The sequence below is a fragment of the Crinia signifera genome, chromosome 3, assembly GCF_055691185.1.
Source record: "Crinia signifera chromosome 3, ASM5569118v1, whole genome shotgun sequence".
Classification (NCBI taxonomy): Eukaryota; Metazoa; Chordata; class Amphibia; order Anura; family Myobatrachidae; genus Crinia; species Crinia signifera.
In genome coordinates, this window is record NC_139219.1 from 21,688,659 (window position 1) to 21,706,222 (window position 17,564).

Sequence of the window (17,564 nt, forward strand, 5' to 3'; positions counted from 1 at the left end):
TCCACATCACAGTTTGATGAACGGAGCTTGTCCACTCCGGTGTTCCGGGTCCGGTCCAGTTCTGGCTTTTATCCTGCACCGTGTGCCCTGTGCACATACATTCCAGGTCACCTGAATATATGCAATACGATAAGTTATTGGGGCAGAGGGTGATAATCTGTTTACGAATAACGGATATTTCCCATGGTATGGGCAAAAACTGGAACCGGACAGAACCCTGAAACGCCAGACCAGACATTTTCCATTCATCAATTTCGGTGTTTCCAGAGCTTGTAGTGTCCAGTCAGGGGGGTGTCCTGTCCGAAGGGTGCCTGTCCAGGGGGACTGCCTGTGATAGCTTTCACCAGGAACATGGGGAAGGGGAGATTACAGCCTCCCTGTATGGTCCGGGCATGTAACAAAAACCGGAACGGTCCAGACCACACGGGGAGGCTGATATCTCCCCTACCCCAAGTCCCTGGTGAAAGCTATCACAGGCATCCCCCCCCCCCCCCCCCGGACAAGACACCCTCATACGGGACACCCGGACACTACAAGCTCCGGAATGCAGAGTTTGATGTCCGGTCCAGCGTTCCAGGGTCCTGTCCAGTTCCTGAGCTGTCCAAGCAGTGACCAGGTAACTGTGATATTTAGGTTATATCTGTGTACATTTTGTCAGATAGGAAACAGTACATTATATCATGTCTCAGGGCTTGCCACACGTGGTTTCCTATAATAAACATTAATCCTCACCGAGACATACATGGACGATCTACATTCTGTTGTTACCATATTCACAGCGTGTCCTCACCGACGGCTGAGCAAAGCCCTATACAGAGGTATGTTGTTACTTTAATTAGACCAATGACACGCTGAGAGTGAGAACCGTGTCTCTGCTTTCATTGTGTCGCCCTGTTACAGAGCCCTCCGCACGTATCTGCCAGCTGCCCGTCAGCTCCACGTCCCAACATTTCCACTTAATAGCCTGTAATATCAGATCTGTCTGCAGAGGGTGACCCCTGATAATCCCTCTGTGTCCAGATGGGATTAAAGATTTTACTCGCTTTACGTTTATAACCACCCTCTTATTCCTGTCATCTGTCCAAATCAACAGAGATTCTCTAAATGATTTGTCTAAGGTGCACTTCAAAGCAGAAATGTTGGGTTCAGTTCTCCGGAAATGTGAATCCACCCGATTTTAAATCTAAATTTTGGGCTTTGGCTTGCAAAACTTGCATGATTTTAGATCATTTTATGAATTTAGTCAACGATTATCAATCGATTATGGATTTTTAATTGGTTTTAAACTGAATCCTAAATCAGAACTAAAACAGATGAGGGTGGCCTTGACCAAATCAAAACACAGGGATCCAGGAACTGCTCTTATTCAAAATCGTAATACAGTAAAGATGCCCATACACTGCCTGCGACGTCTCGCAGCAGTGTACGGACACCCGACAGAGTGCGAGCCGCCGGGACCTTCAATAGACCCATCTTAGTAAACGTACCCCATAGAGTCAATTTTCGGTGTCCTGTTTCGGTTTTGCAAAACCACCCTCAAGTGTTTTGGTTTGGAATTTGGATTTAATATCCGAACCTTGGATTTTGGATCTCTTGAAAATGGATCAAGACAGCTAAAGTCATGCAATCCAAAACCCCAAATTCCGGGACTCGGTTTAGTGAGGATAAAGCAAACTTCGGGTGGGTTTGGAATTTTAAGAAACCGAATACAGTATAATACATCGGTGTAATAGCACAACAATTTGCACAATATTCAGCATTGTACAGCAGCTGGCCACAGCATCAGAATCCACTGGATTGTTTTCTGGGCAACATTTCTATAAATATAAAATATCTTTATAACATTATGACAAGAACATTTAAAAAATGGGATAATTGTGTCCTAAATTTAAAATGACAGACAAAGCGGAACAAAAACAATTGGAACTTAGGGGTAAATGTACTAAAGTGTGAGTTTTCGGAAGTGAGAAATGTTGCCTTTAGCTAAGAATCAGATTTTAGCTCTTATACTGCAGAAGGTTCTAGATAAATAATAAGTAGAATCTGATTCGGGAAGTACGGACGGTGTAATGGTTACATTACTGCCTCACAGCGCTGAGGTCATGGGTTCTATCCCCACCATGTGTTATATATACGGGGCAGTACGGGCGGTGTAATGGTTACATTACTGCCTCACAGCACTGAGGTCATGGGTTCTATCCCCACCATGTGCTATATATACGGGGCAGTACGGAAGGTGTAATGGTTAGCATTACTGCCTCACAGCACTGAGGTCATGGATTCTATTCCCACCATGTGTTATATATACAGGGCAGTACGGATGGTGTAATGGTTAGCATTACTGCCTCACAGCACTGAGGTCATGGGTTCTATCCCCACCATGTGTTATATATACGGGGCAGTACGGATGGTGTAATGGTTAGCATTACTGCCTCACAGCACTGAGGTCATGGGTTCTATTCCCACCATGTGTTATATATACGGGGCAGTACGGATGGTGTAATGGTTACATTACTGCCTCACAGCACTGAGGTCATGGATTCTATTCCCACCATGTGTTATATATACAGGGCAGTACGGATGGTGTAATAGTTACATTACTGCCTCACAGCACTGAGGTCATGGGTTCTATCCCCACCATGTGTTATATATACGGTGCAGTACGGATGGTGTAATGGTTACATTACTGCCTCACAGCGCTGAGGTCATGGGTTCTATTCCCACCATGTGTTATATATACGGGGCAGTACGGATGGTGTAATGGTTACATTACTGCCTCACAGCACTGAGGTCATGGATTCTATTCCCACCATGTGTTATATATACAGGGCAGTACGGATGGTGTAATAGTTACATTACTGCCTCACAGCACTGAGGTCATGGGTTCTATCCCCACCATGTGTTATATATACGGTGCAGTACGGATGGTGTAATGGTTACATTACTGCCTCACAGCGCTGAGGTCATGGGTTCTATTCCCACCATGTGTTATATATACGGGGCAGTACGGATGGTGTAATGGTTACATTACTGCCTCACAGCGCTGAGGTCATGGGTTTACCCTTTACAGTAAATTCAGTTGTACAGATCCATTCCCCTGTGGTGACAACCTGAGCTCCCTCCCAATCATTAACACCACAGATGAGGAACCGCTAGAAGGTCATGGAACCTTTTTGCTCATTGAGAGAGAAGCTTGCAGACTAAAGTGAAGCTTGAATATTTAAGTGACTTGTGAGTTGGAAACAGAAGCAGGTGAGTTAGAATACAGAAAAAGGTGAGTTTGAACACAAAAGCCAAAACACATATTATTATTGTTATTACCATACATCTGATACAATGTTTGGCCTGGTGCAGTGCAGTGGATGTAATGCATTTGTTTTGAGGGAGAAATTCTGGAGACTCGGCTACTGTCCAATCTGCAAACAATTTTCTTTGCTGCAGGAGGAGATAGCTAAACTGCATGCTGAGCTACGTAGGATGTCTGTGTCCTTGCAACCACCACTGCCTCAGAGAGCCCCCAGAAGACATTCTGCCTGGACTGCTGTGGGCTCTGAAAGGCAGAGACTGACAGAGGGCATCAGACACATTCCGCAAGTGGTCACACTGCAAAACTCATATGCTGCTCTTGCAGGGTTGGAATGTATGACCAACATAGGCAATTAAGAACAGGAAGATATGAGGACCAGGAAAATTTCACCTTCAAAAAGGACTGCACTTCTTTTGGGAGATTCCATAATTAGAGGAGTTAATCTGGGAAATGCTACTAAAGTAGAGAAACAAGTAAGGTGCTTACCTGGAGCCACAGCTCCAAGAAATAAAGAACACATGCTAAGAATTGTTAAGGCAGCAAGAACAGATGGGGAGGTGGATGTCATCGTCCACCTAGGCACAAATGACCTGGTTAATGCTGAAGTCATGGCCGTAAAAGATGAATTTAGAAAGTTAGGAACTGCTCTAAAACAGGTGGCAACCACTGTAACTTTTTCAGAAGTATTGCCAGTACACCAAGGGGAAGATAGAACTCTGAGAATCAGAAACTTCAATGTTTGGCTAAGGAATTGGTGCAACGAGGAGAGATTTGGATATTTAGGTCAAAGTCAAGCTACCTGGCAAGACAGAGCCTTATATAAAAGTGATGGCCTGCACCCATCTTCATCTTTTAATCTACCTGATGTAAACTGGGAGCTGCCTGTTGCAAGTTCCATCAGAAGTAGGGACATGCTGAATTCCTTGCAAGGAGCATCCCTCAAGCAATTGGTGAGGGAGCCCACTCGTAAGGACGCAATATTAGACTTAATACTTACAAATGGTGACAGAATATCTGACATAAATGTGGGTGAAAATCTGGGATCCAGTGACCATCAAGCAGTATGGTTCAAAATAAAGACAGAGACTGACTCATCGCACACAAAAACAAAGGTGTTAGATTTTAGGAAGGCTGATTTTGTAGAGATGAGAAACTCTGTAAGGGATTCTTTGGCAGAGTGGAAGAACTTGGAAGGAGTGCAGGATAAGTGGGAAAAATTAAAAAGTGCAATTCTAAAAGCAACAGAACTTTGTGTCAAAAGAGTTAGGAAAAACACAAGAAAAAGAAAGCCATTGTGGTTTGCAAAAGAAGTAGCAAGTATTGTGAAAGCAAAAAAGTTGGCCTTTAAGAAATTTAAGCAGACGCAGAAGAATGAGGACAAAGAGGTGTATCTTGTTAGACAGAAGGAGGCTAAGAAGGTAATCAGAAGTGCAAAAGCACAGGCTGAAGAGAAAATGGCCCAGTCAGTGGGTAAAGGGGGGAAAACTTTTTTTAGGTATATAAGTGAAAGGAGAAAAACAAAAAAAGGAATAATTAGACTGAAGACAGAGAGTGGAAGTTTTCTTGAGGGGGACAATGTAATAGCAGATAATATTAATAATTATTTCTGCTCAGTATTCACTGCTGAAAGAGAGGGGAAGGGGCCACAGTTAAGTTGCAAGTATAGTCAGAAAACTGAGGGAGAGACAAGAGGAGGAGGAGAAAGTCCTCACAGAACTCTCAAAACTGAAAGTGGATAAATCAATGGGGCCAGATGGGATACATCCAAGGATACTAAAAGAGCTTAAAGGGGAGCTGGTAAAACCAATAACAGAATTATTCAACCAGTCACTAGCTACTGGAGTAATCCCAGAGGACTGGAAAACAGCGAATGTAGTCCCACTGCACAAAAGTGGAAGCAAGGAAGAGGTAAGCAACTATCGACCAGTGAGCCTTACATCAGTAGTAGGGAAATTGATGGAAACACTCTTAAAACAAAGAGTTGTAGAATATCTCAAAACCAGCAATTTACAGGATCCAAAACAGCATGGGTTTACTGGGGGAAGATCATGTCAAACAAATCTTATAGACTTTTTTGACTGGGTGACTAAAGTAATAGATCAAGGTGGGGCTGTAGATGTAGCTTATCTAGACTTTAGTAAAGCTTTTGACACTGTCCCACATCGCAGACTGTTAAATAAACTTGAAAGCTTTGGATTGGATTCTAAGATAGTTGAATGGATAAGAGCGTGGTTGCAGGACAGAAAACAGAGAGTTGTAGTAAACGGAGTACAGTCAAAGGAGGGAAAGGTTACAAGTGGAGTACCCCAGGGATCTGTACTTGGACTGGTGCTTTTTAATATCTTTATTGGTGATATTGCAAATGGAATTGAGGGTAAAATGTGCCTTTTTGCAGATGACACAAAGGTATGCAACAGGGTAGACACACCAGGAGGGGTAAAACAAATGATTGAGGATCTAGGCAGATTAGAGAAATGGTCAAGAGAATGGCAACTACAGTTTAATGCCAAAAAATGCAAAATCATGCACTTGGGTCTCAGAAATCCAAAGACTCAATATAGTATAAATGGCACTAATGTAAACTACTGAGGAAGAGAGGGATCTAGGTGTCACTATTTCAGGGGACTTAAAAGCAGGTAGGCAATGTAACAAAGCAATGAAGAAGGCAAGTCAGATGCTTGGTTGCATAGGGAGAGGTATCAGCAGTAGAAAGAAAGAAGTAATAATGCCACTGTATAGGTCATTGGTACGACCTCACCTAGAGTATTGTGTTCAGTTCTGGAGGCCATATCTCCAGAAGGATATAAATACATTAGAGACTGTACAAAGAAGAGCAACTAAAATGGTGCATGGCCTACATCACAAAACGTACCAGGAAAGACTAAAAGATCTTAATATGTATACTTTAGAGCAGAGAAGGGAAAGGGGGGACATGATAGAAACTTTCAAATATATCAAGGGCTTTAACAAGGTACAGGTGGGAGACATTCTTCACAGGAAGAGGAGCAACAGAACACGAGGACATGCACTGAAACTATAGGGAGGAAGATTCAGGGGAAATGTGAGGAAGAAATTTTTGGTACTTGTTTCCTAGCACGGCCACAATCTTGTGGATCGTGTACCTTTAAGTTAAGGTACACGATCCACACGATGGACCCGATTTCCTTTGAAATCAGGTCCATTTTGCCGGCAAAGGTACAATATCGGGGGCATCGCGTCGGTCGGGACCATTAACATTGGTCCCGACGCGACCGACGCGATGCCCCCGATTTCCCCACAGGCTTCAATGTTAAAATATTTTTTAACATTGAAATCGTGAGGATCGCGTCGGTCTTGTGCCATTATAATGGCACAAGATGAGATGGACTTGATTAAGTCCATCTCACCTTTAAAAAAATGTGAAAAATGTGAAATGGGCCAATATGACCCATTTCACATTATAGATGTCCCCGTCGTCACCCCACGATAGACGCCAACCCGAAGCGTGGCGAGCGCAGCGAGCCCGCGAGGGGCGGCGGTGCGCGTCCTCCGACCTTTTCATTCCCCTACTATCCACGTCGGCGTGGAGTTGAGAATAGAATAGTGTGGCGAGCGCAGCGAGCCACCGAGCCCGAAGCGTGGCGAGCGCAGCGAGCCCCGCGAGGGGAGCGTATAACTTCACAGGTATACGCGTCCCCTCGCGGGGCTCGCTGCGCTCGCCACGCTTCGGGCTCGGTGGCTCGCTGCGCTCGCCACACTATTCTATTCTCAACTCCACGCCGACGTGGATAGTAGGGGAATGAAAAGGTCGGAGGACGCGCACCGCCGCCCCTCGCGGGCTCGCTGCGCTCGCCACGCTTCGGGTTGGCGTCTATCGTGGGGTGGGGTTTACGTTGTTAAATTTGGGTGTGTAGGGAATATTTTACATTGAATCCAATGTAAAATCGGGTCCCAGGGACCCGATTTACATTTCATTCAATTAAAAAATCGGGTCGAAAATCGGGTCGGTCGCGTCGATCGCATCGCATGCGACCAAATCGCATGCGATGCGATCGACCCGATTTTTCCGACACGACCACCCCGATGTAAATCGGTGTGGCCGTGCTAGGAAACAAGTACCGAATTTTTTCACAGAAAGAGTAGTAGATAAGTGGAATAGCCTCCCAACAGAGGTGGTAGACGCAAATACAGTAGTACAATTTAAACATGCTTGGGATAAGCATATTGATAACCTTACAAAAAAATAAGGATCAAATATGGTTGGAGGTAACATGTTTAAAAAAAGGGGCAGACTAGATGGGCCAAGTGGTTCTTATCTGCTGTCAAATTCTATGTTTCTATGTTTCTATGATCCATCTACACAGAGGAACAGCCCTTTAATGGCGTTGCCTTATTTACATAATGGTGCACCGGTAGTAATGCAACTCTCTCAAATTGTTAGCAAAGGAAAGAGGGCAATTTACAATTATGTTGTGATAAAAATGAGAAGATAATCTAATCATCAGCTTTAGTGGTAAATATACTAAAATGGGGCTTTTCAAAACCACCAAATGTTGGCCATTGTCCCCTCGGCATTTAAAACAGCAATAATGCAGATGCAGATATATTTTATACATTTTATATCAATGCTGTTTTAAATAATGCGGGCAAATCCACCGGCAACAAGTGGCTAGTAAATATATCCGTTAGGGGTCAATGCAGGTGCAGGCGATACCTGCTGTGTTGTTGCAACAGCATTGGAAGGCCAGCAGCAGTATGTCAAGGGCCTGATTCAGAGCTTAACGCAACTGTTGTACCACAATATGCTTACAACTGCAGGAGGCACCTGAAGGCATCTGATGCCAAGTCCGAAGAAGTGATACCTGGTGACGCCACTGGTTGGAAGAAGCATCGCATAACTGTAGGTGTTCCTGGCCTCATCACTCTTTCCCCTGCAGTGCTTCATCACTCTTCCCCCCAAGGAGTGCCTCATCTAAGGACTACTGATCATACTGTCTGGTGGTCTGCTGGAACCAGGGCCGCCACCAGAACTGTTGGGGTCCGGGACTGACCTACAGTCCAGGCCCCCAGCGGCACTGCGCTACATCCCTCCCGCAACCCCCCCTTTGCGCCCCCCTTGCCCCCGCCCGAACGTGCCTGCCCCCGCCTCCCCATTACCGTTACTTACCATCACCTGGTTCCTTCAGCCTCCACCGTCGGTCAGGTCCAGAGCGCACACTGCAGCCTGCAGAGCGCTGAGCCCCTCTGTGTCCTAGGCTCGGCGCTCTACAGGCTGCACTGTGCATGCCTGGCTGGGGGGCCGCCGGCTCCGGGAGGGGGAGGCGGTGTGCGGGTGCCTGGGGGAGGGGGGTTGGCACCACTGTGGGCAGCTGCCCAGGCCCCTCCAGAGGCCAGGGCCCGGGGCAGCTGTACCCAGGGCACCCCCCATCGGCGGCCCTGGCTGGAACAGTAATAGACTGAGGCCTCCATGTTGTGCTTTGCTGACAGTAACCAGCCAAAGTTGTCCTAAGTCATTTATTTGTCGGACAATGCAGCAGACTGTAAAACGTGGGGTGGCTTGTCAGCTTAGCCACCCACACAGCAAGGCAGAGGTTAAGTGTGCACGGTGACCTCATAGATAACCAAAGACTCAGGTCAGGTTTCCTGGTGGCTCTGGATTCAGATGCTCCACGTGAAATGCAATATCTCCTACCACAGGGAAACCTCAGACACATACATACTGTAGTTTACGGCCTACTTGGTTCTTTGAAGCAGCATGCTGGCAATTAGCTAAGTCTTTGCTGAGACGGTAGTTCAGACGTTGGGCAGCTCATCGGCCTTATTAAAATATTAATATATACTTAGAATGTAATTAATAATGATAGTCTGAAGGCCCCCATACACATTTACGCGATTTGTGCCAATTCTGCCCGCTTCCGACAGATCAGGCCGAGGAATTGGATGAAAGCACGTGTTTGACATCTCATGCGATCCGATGCACATCAGATGGGAGTAGGTGGTCGGACCCCGGCCTTGCTCCTCCCCCTGGGCTTGAAAGGTCCTTTAGCCCACTTGTATTTAGCAACTCCCATTTCTCTACCTCTTCTGTGAATAGAACGAATGGTGTTTCATTGCCCCACAAATAAATCCCCAGTTTATCTCTCTCCACTTAGTCACTCTCCGGGGCTTAGTTAATAGACCCCTGAAAGTCAGGGGTCCACTCCAGTCTCACAAGGCTTTGGATGTAAACTTTTGAACCACCGTTGACTTCACATATTTAGTACGACATATACTTGAAGTGTTGAAGGAAGTTGTCTTTAACTTCAACGACAAGGGGTTGGTCCTCTGCCACGGTCACCTGCATGGAAGTCTGGCATTTTGTACCTAATGCAATGGGTCATGTTGAAGGATGTGAAATCTGACCGTGCTGCCCTTAATCTCCAGCAACCGTCAATAACTGCATGTGGTTTACATTGCGAGATCCAGGCGCAGTTGATGCACCCAGAGGAATCTCCCGCTGTGTTAAATATGTAAATATTCAAAGCGTTGAAACCTCGCAGGGCACCACCAACAATAAAAATGCCTCGTTAAATAGATTCCTGTTTTCCAGTGCCAGGCAGTAAATCTTCATAAACGGACCTGCCGAATATATTGGCGTATACGAACCCGACGCATCAGCCATGACCATGCCAGCCTCGCAAAACTAGTAACGTCATTCTGAAGGATGGTCATAATTTGTTCATGTCAAATTAAGGTATTTTTTTTACCGAAGGCCTGGACACCATCCGCCCCTTCCCCTCCCCGGGAGGTATAATTATAGAGCTTGTCTCCTGCCCCTGCTCTGTTCGATGGAGGGGATGACATCTCAGCTGAGTGGAATGCCAGGCAGGGCACATGGTGTAAAAGCGAGAGCTCTGGGGACAACATCCCCGGCATGTGTGACATCTACATGGATCATATGTACTTACAGAATGTCAACAATCTGAGGACAAAGTCTTAGCTATCGGGATAGAACAGGGAACCTGACGTGATAGATGCTGCCATGCTTATTATAGCAGATTTCATTTTCTTTATTTGTATAGGATGTAGAACTAAGTCTGTGCATGAACTCATATATACAGTATATAGAGAGAGAGAGAGAGAGGGGAGAGAGAGAGAGAAGAAAGAAAGAAAGAAAGAAAGAAAGAAAGAAAGAAAGAAAGAAAGAAAGAAAGAAAGAAAGAGAGAAAGAGAGAGAGTTTTAAAAGGTCATAATTATTTATTGAAATGGTATGACCCCTATTTGTATAAGGGATGGCAAAGAAAGCACTTGAGACCAGCACCAGTTGCCATGGTAGCGACCGGAGCGCTCCAATCTGACAACACCCCTTCTTGTGGGGTACAGCCCGCGCTGTGACGGACATACCGCCCCCTTCTATTGCATGGCGCGGACCTTCAATGAAGTGTCCAACGCCCCGAGCCGGAACATGGGGCCTCGCCCGCCTTCTTGGCAAAGGGGGGGCAATACCGCACAGAGACCATCTGACACCCCACCTGACTGCTGGTCGAGAGCGCCTTCTTGCCGATTGTTAACTAAAGCTATGGAATAGAATGTCAAATTTGGTGAATGGCATCAGGCCAGGTAGCACCGAGGAAAAGGGTAGGGAGGGTGGGGATCCAGACTCAAAGAGGCTCACTTCCTGGCCCTGATCCCTAATATACCCCTCTCTAGGCTAACACCCCCTAGCTACCTGATTGGCAGATCTAACTGCCACTCAACTGCTCTTTCCCTTTGGGCTTTACACTGATGCTTCTGCTGCTTTACTTATGGACAACAAATTCACTGGCTCTTAAATTCCCTCCAGCCTATGCGGCCCTCGCTCTATCTTACTTAGACAGCAAAGATGGGCCCCCTTCAGCTCTGGGCCCCATAGAAGCTGCACCCCTTTTACCTATGGTAGTTACGCCCTTGCCTTGCCTTGGACTGCACACCCTAATTCTAAACATAATTGGGGTAATTTACTAAGCCAAATATGGCTTACATATTCGTATTAGTAAATACTTAATATTTTAGGCGTTTTCATATTTTTGGCATTTACTTTGCCAAAAATACAACATTAAAAAGAATGATGATTCCTTATTTACTAAGCGGCCGTATTAAAAATACAGCCGGTAATTAGCGGAATACGGCCGCTAATTGCTGGCCAAATAAGCCGTGCAGTCTGCCGAATACGAATTCGTAAACAGGGCAGCTTAGTAAATCTGCCCTATGTACGTATGGTATTTTGCCAGGAATACGGCCGTAGCCAGTCTTATTCATTCGTATTAAAAATACGAATACTAAATTTACCCCAGAGAGAGGTGCTAACACAGAGGGACTCGGCGCTCTGCAGGCTGCACTGTGCCTGTGTGATTGCTGAGAGGTCTGCAGTGCAAAGGTCAGTTCCGGGGAAGGGTTAGGGAGAGGGGGGGGGGGGGGGGGGGGGCTGTGTAATATGTGGGGAGAATAAATTACTATAAAGACGGATACTCATACGCTATTTTTTATGGGCAATTTATGGGTTTTCAGCAACGGATAATCTTTGATGGGCTGGTAGTTTGCCCCATCTAATCCATGAGTTATTGGGGATTTGCTGGTACAGATGGGTTATTGGTGATAGGCTGGTAGTTTGCCCCCATCTAATCCTTGAGTTATTGGTGATAGGCTGGTAGTTTGCCCCCATCTAAGCCTTGGGTTATTGGTGATAGGCTGGTAGTTTGCCCCCATTTAAGCCTTGGGTTATTGGTGATAGGCTGGTAGTTTGCTCCCATTTAAGCCTTGAGTTACTGGTGATAGGCTGGTAGTTTGCCCCATTTAAGCCTTGGGTTATTGGTGATAGGCTGGTAGTTTGCCCCAACTAAGCCTTGAGTCTTTGGTGATAGGCTGGCAGTTGATGACAGTTGAGTTATTGGTGGTACACAAGCAGATTGGTTGGCCCCATCTCCACCTCTTCTCGGATTCATTGGCAAAATGGTGATACTTTCAATAAAGGGCCCGACCATTGAAATTTTGACTTACACACACTATATTTCCCTCGTGGGGGGAAGTGGGAGAATATAATTCTGATGTCGGAGAAATGGCCGTCGGAAACCCAAAGGTCGGAGAGTTATACTGCACCCGTAAAAATGTAGACTGACCCCAGCCAGAAGTACATTGATGTGATCCTTCTCAGCTGGAAATAATGATGGAAAAACCAAGTCAGCCAATTGTGAGTTGTTGCTTTGGTGTAGCGTAGGTGACTATACAAGAGACTCTTGCCGGCAGCAGTCAGTGATCCTTGAGCAGCGAATCTTTTGCCGTCACACCAGACATTTTTCCATAATGATGACAGCGCTTCCTTCTGCTGCGGTGTTCAACTGTGTTTGAAGTAATTTCAAAATTGACGCGATTGACGCGTTCCCCTGTGTGTACTCGCAGGGGAGCAATGTTTCACGACATGTGCATCCACTGAGTGGCCATGGTGAAGAGATTATTCGCTGGGCGCTTGCACACAACAGTGCGGGCAGGGGGCGTGGGGCAGCAAGCCGGGGAATTTGCTCATGGGAATGCCCAGCATTTCATGGGCGTTAGCTGCCCACCTGCTACAGGGTGCCCGCAGATCTAAGACACCACAGAGGTGTCTCAGATCTGCGAGCGCTGGAGACTGCATTGCTCCCCTGCACTCAGGGCTGCGAATGGATGTTTATGCTAACATCCAGTGGGGGTTCACGGCGTGATCGGGGGGGGGGGTTCTTCAATGATTCGCCAGCCACCAGGTCCCGCCATCCGCCAGACGGGGGCGCTCGCGCACAGCTTGCATGCCCCCATTCCAACGGAGCTTCCTGCTGTCGTCCGCCACCTCCCTGTCGCTGTTCGCCTCCCCGCCACCCCCCTAACCCTGCCCGTCTCCCTGACCCGATTTTTAATTGTACAGGCACCCTGATGAGTAATTACTATGTTAAATGCCCCCCCCCCCCATTGTTAACGCCACCCCCACTATGAACGCCAACCCAAAGCGTGGCGAGCGCAGCGAGCCCGCGTGGGGCGGTGGTACACGTCCTCCGTCCTTTTCATACCCCCACTATCCACGTCAGCGTGGAGTTGATTTTATACAGTGTGGCGAGCACAGCGAGCCACCGAGCCCGTAGCGTGGCGAGCCCCGCGGATCACATTTATTACACGTCCCCTCCATTATATAGCGCACACATATTCCGCAGCGCTTTACAGAGAATATTTGAACACTCACATCAGTCCCTGCCCCAGTGGAGCTTACTATCTATATTCCCTACCACATGTACACGCAGACGCACACAGACATTCTAGGGTTACCACCACTAACAGCGGGACTGTTCCTACAAAAGCGGGACAGTTGGGAGGTAAGGATTAACCCTTTAATGTACAGAAAAGGCAATTTAATTTCACTATTGAAAACACTTAATTTTTTTACGTTGCCCATTGGGGTATGGGTCATAGGGTCGACACTACAAAAGTCTACACTTTCGTAGTCGGCATAGACACTGTATCAGTGTACCGTGTCCCCTCGCATGGCTCACTGCGCTCGCCATGCTTCGGGCAGGGTGCCTCGCTATGCTCCGCACACTATTAAATCCTCCCTCGGCCCTCCAGCTGTCGTTGAACTACACATTCCAGCCTGCCCTGCAACAGGTATAGCATGGCCAAATAGCAAAACTGTAACAGGGCATGCTGGGATGTATAGTTCAACAACAACTGGAGGGGCGAAAGTTCACCGTTCCTGCCCTTGTGGATGGTTGGGCATGAAATACCGCCTGTCGGCCTAGGTCGGCTCGAAAAAAACCTGAAAAAACTCATGTCAACCTTTTTGACTGTTGGCCTTCCCATTGTCGACCTAATGCTTGTGTCGACTAGGGATGGCCATCGTTGCCTTTGCCATCGATGGCAAAAGTGCAACTGGCCATCGATGGTGTATAAGTCTGCAATGGATGACCATCGATGTTTTTACATATCAATGGTCATCCATTTGCTTCGAAAGATTGGCCTGTGGGCCAATCAAAATGTGGGGGCGGGGCTTCACGGTTGTTTGGGGTGGAGCTACGCTCCGTGTCCCGGACACTCCATGAAAAAAATAAAAATGAAACTATTGAGTTAAGCCTGACATCGATGGTGGGAAACCATCTGGTTCTCCCCATCGATGTCAAAACTATTCGACATCGGCCATGAAACATTGATGTTTTGTAAACATCGAAGGTCGATGGACATCCCTAGTGTGGACCTTCTGACCCCGCCGATCTTAGCCACGTCGAACCTATTGCATGTGTATACCTTAGCCCTGCCGACCTTTAGTGGTTGATCTTGTGTATGTCGTCCTTCATAGTGTCTACCTAGCGTCCGTATCTGGAAAGTACACAGAAAGGTCTCTGACAACACCAGTGAGAGTGAATGTATGTGTGGTGTCATTAGATCTCACGGCCAGTGCGGAGTCTTATTATAGGCACAGTGGGAAAGTCAGCATAGTTTACTAAAGTTCAGCATTCAAGCTGCAGCCAAGAGCCTCATAGAACAGCTTAATACATGGGCAGTTTATCTGGAATACATTGAGCCTTTGTGCTCCATAATAAGTCCCCTGGCCTGCAGGCAGATCACGGTAGAGTAAAATAAAGTCTTTTCTATTGTCTGAACTGGCATACCGTATGTGACATTTCAATTTTATGAATAACCTCCCAATCTCTGTGCCAATGTACTGTAATTATGTTTGCTAGGGAACAATTCCAGTTCAACATTCCCCATACCTGTATGTGCTCCCCGGGAGACGGACAGGTGAGGGGGGGGGGGGGTGGTATGCCCCTGTAAAATGGTCCTCCCCTACGCAGTACTACACCCCAACAGGACTGGCAATGGGGATCTTGGGGACGGTACACCGCTATCTCTGGGCCCCCTCAACTAAGGATAACGATCCTGTACGCGTTGATGGACAGGGGGGTTTCAGTGTCCGTTTGAAGCTTTGCAAGGACGGGGAAAGTCTAATAAAGCGAGGGAGCTTATTCCAGTCAGGGGGGCAGCGCAGGCAAAGTCTTGGATATCAGTTATTTCTGTTTGCAAATGTTTCGCAAATTAGCAATGTGTTAGCAATAACCAATCAGTACTTTCAGAAGAAAACAAAAGAATACAGACATTTTTACTTGGGGTCACTTACTGTACAAGGTTGAAAATTGCCAGCCAGCCCATGATAAATAGGTGCCTTACCCGAACCAAGGGTTGCCTACCCTCCCGGAATGGTCCCGGAAATCAGGTCCCCTTCCCGTCTCCCATGAACCACCCCTCGGGGGGGGTGTGTGTGTGTCTGGGGGTCAAATGACGCTAATCACATTGCATACAGCCATTGCCCCGCGAAGGGCCTGGCTAAAATTACATGATCACACTCACCACGCCCTTAAACAAGGCCCCGCCTCCTTTCCCTCCCGGCAATGCCCCCCCCCGCCTCGTTGAGCTGGCTGCCAGAAAGTCAGCAAGTATGTCCTAACCACCCCCTAGAAGATCTATCCTTTGTGATGTTAATCTCAGCATACCTCCCAACTGTCCCACTTTCCGCGGGAACCTCCCATTTTTGGGGACGGTTCCCACCCGGGGCCGGCATTGTCTCGCGGCGTGGGGCAGTTGGCAGTCCCCCCTGTCATCCGGTCTATTCCCACAGCAGAGAGCCTGGACCTGGCCACTAGCCATGCCCCACAGCTGTGAAAACGGGGGCGTGACCTCACGGAATTTCGCGGGAATTATGTGATTTGTAGGCCATGCCCCCTTACCGCTAAGTCACACCCCCTAATTACGGTCGCACTCCTTCGGCGCGCATGGATGTCCTTCCTTCCTTGTCTGCAAAGTTGGGAGGTATGATCTCAGTAGCACAGTACTTGCACACAGGGTTTATAAACACCGCACTGTCTGCACCATGGACATGGAATTTCACGTATGCCTTTCTTTTAATGTTGTAGTGACAATAAAAATGATTTGATTTGAAACAGTACTGACATGTATTTATCGCATTTGATACATCCCGTAGTATACACTGTTTACAATTCAGCGTAAATGTGACATCACCCCCGTATACTAACAGTAGATATGCAGATGTTTATAAGAGGCTCAAGAAAGAAAATGTGTATTCCTGATGTACAGTTGTTGTTGTAGCCTTAAAGCCATAACCTTGCAGACTACACTGGCTGTCCCACGGGTTGTTCCTATCCAATGCCCAGTAATTTTCCTCTCTGTATATACAGATAGGTCTCGCTGCAGCTTATCTAGAGCAACAAACATGCCGCTTCCATCTGCACTTTGATTCCTGCTTATTCCTATTGATTTGTAGACATATAAGTTGTAAGCGATTGGTTTCCAATCTCTTGTGATGTCATCCCCGGAGGTTTTACAAGTACATCACTGTTCTCAAGCAGGTTATTGTTTTATTACATGTGTTGCTTTGTTTTACTTTAGAACTGTCAGTTAAATGTATGATACCATGTATTGTAGTGACTGCCTATTCTGGTTTGTACAGTCTGTAGGTGGCATTATATAGGATAAGACTGCTGTCTGCTTGGTGCTCATCATATATACTGACACCAACAGCTCCCCTTACAGGCCGTTATGATGTACTACCCTCAAATGGAATTGCAATGTATTGCCTAATTAGTATCGTAATAGGAAACGGTCATTGGGTCACCAGCATGTTTATTGACCAACATGCTTTATCGGCTCAAAAGAAATGTGGAAAACCCCACGTCAACCTTTTGACTGTCGACCTACCCCGCGTCGACCTAATTATTGTGTCGGCATAATGACTCTGTCGACTTAACCATGTCGACATTCCTGCATGTCGACCTAAATGCATGTCGACCTAAATGCATGTCGACCTAATGGTAACGACCAACATGCTGGTGACCTAATGATTCAGACTTGGTCGCTAAGTTATGTACATTCGATAAACACGGCCTGCCACCCATCCAAACGCCCGCTCCACCGCTAAATCCCCTCGGTACCGCACGTGGGGATGTATGCGAACACATCCCCTCGCATGTGGCCAAAGCAGAGAGAAATCATTCGATGGTTCTTGACCATCGAATGATTTATTTCCCCTTCAGTAATAAAAGTCAGACTATACTGACATTTATATCTGACGGAGTCTGCCGAAGAGGGGGCGGGCACCGACGTCATGTGACATTAGCTGCCCATCCGGAGCAGGCATCGGCCCGCCTACATTCCCATGGAGACGCCAATAAACCGCTAAGCGTTTCCCTGCTCTGGCTCCGCCCTCCCCTACCGCTTGGGAAGTGTGATACA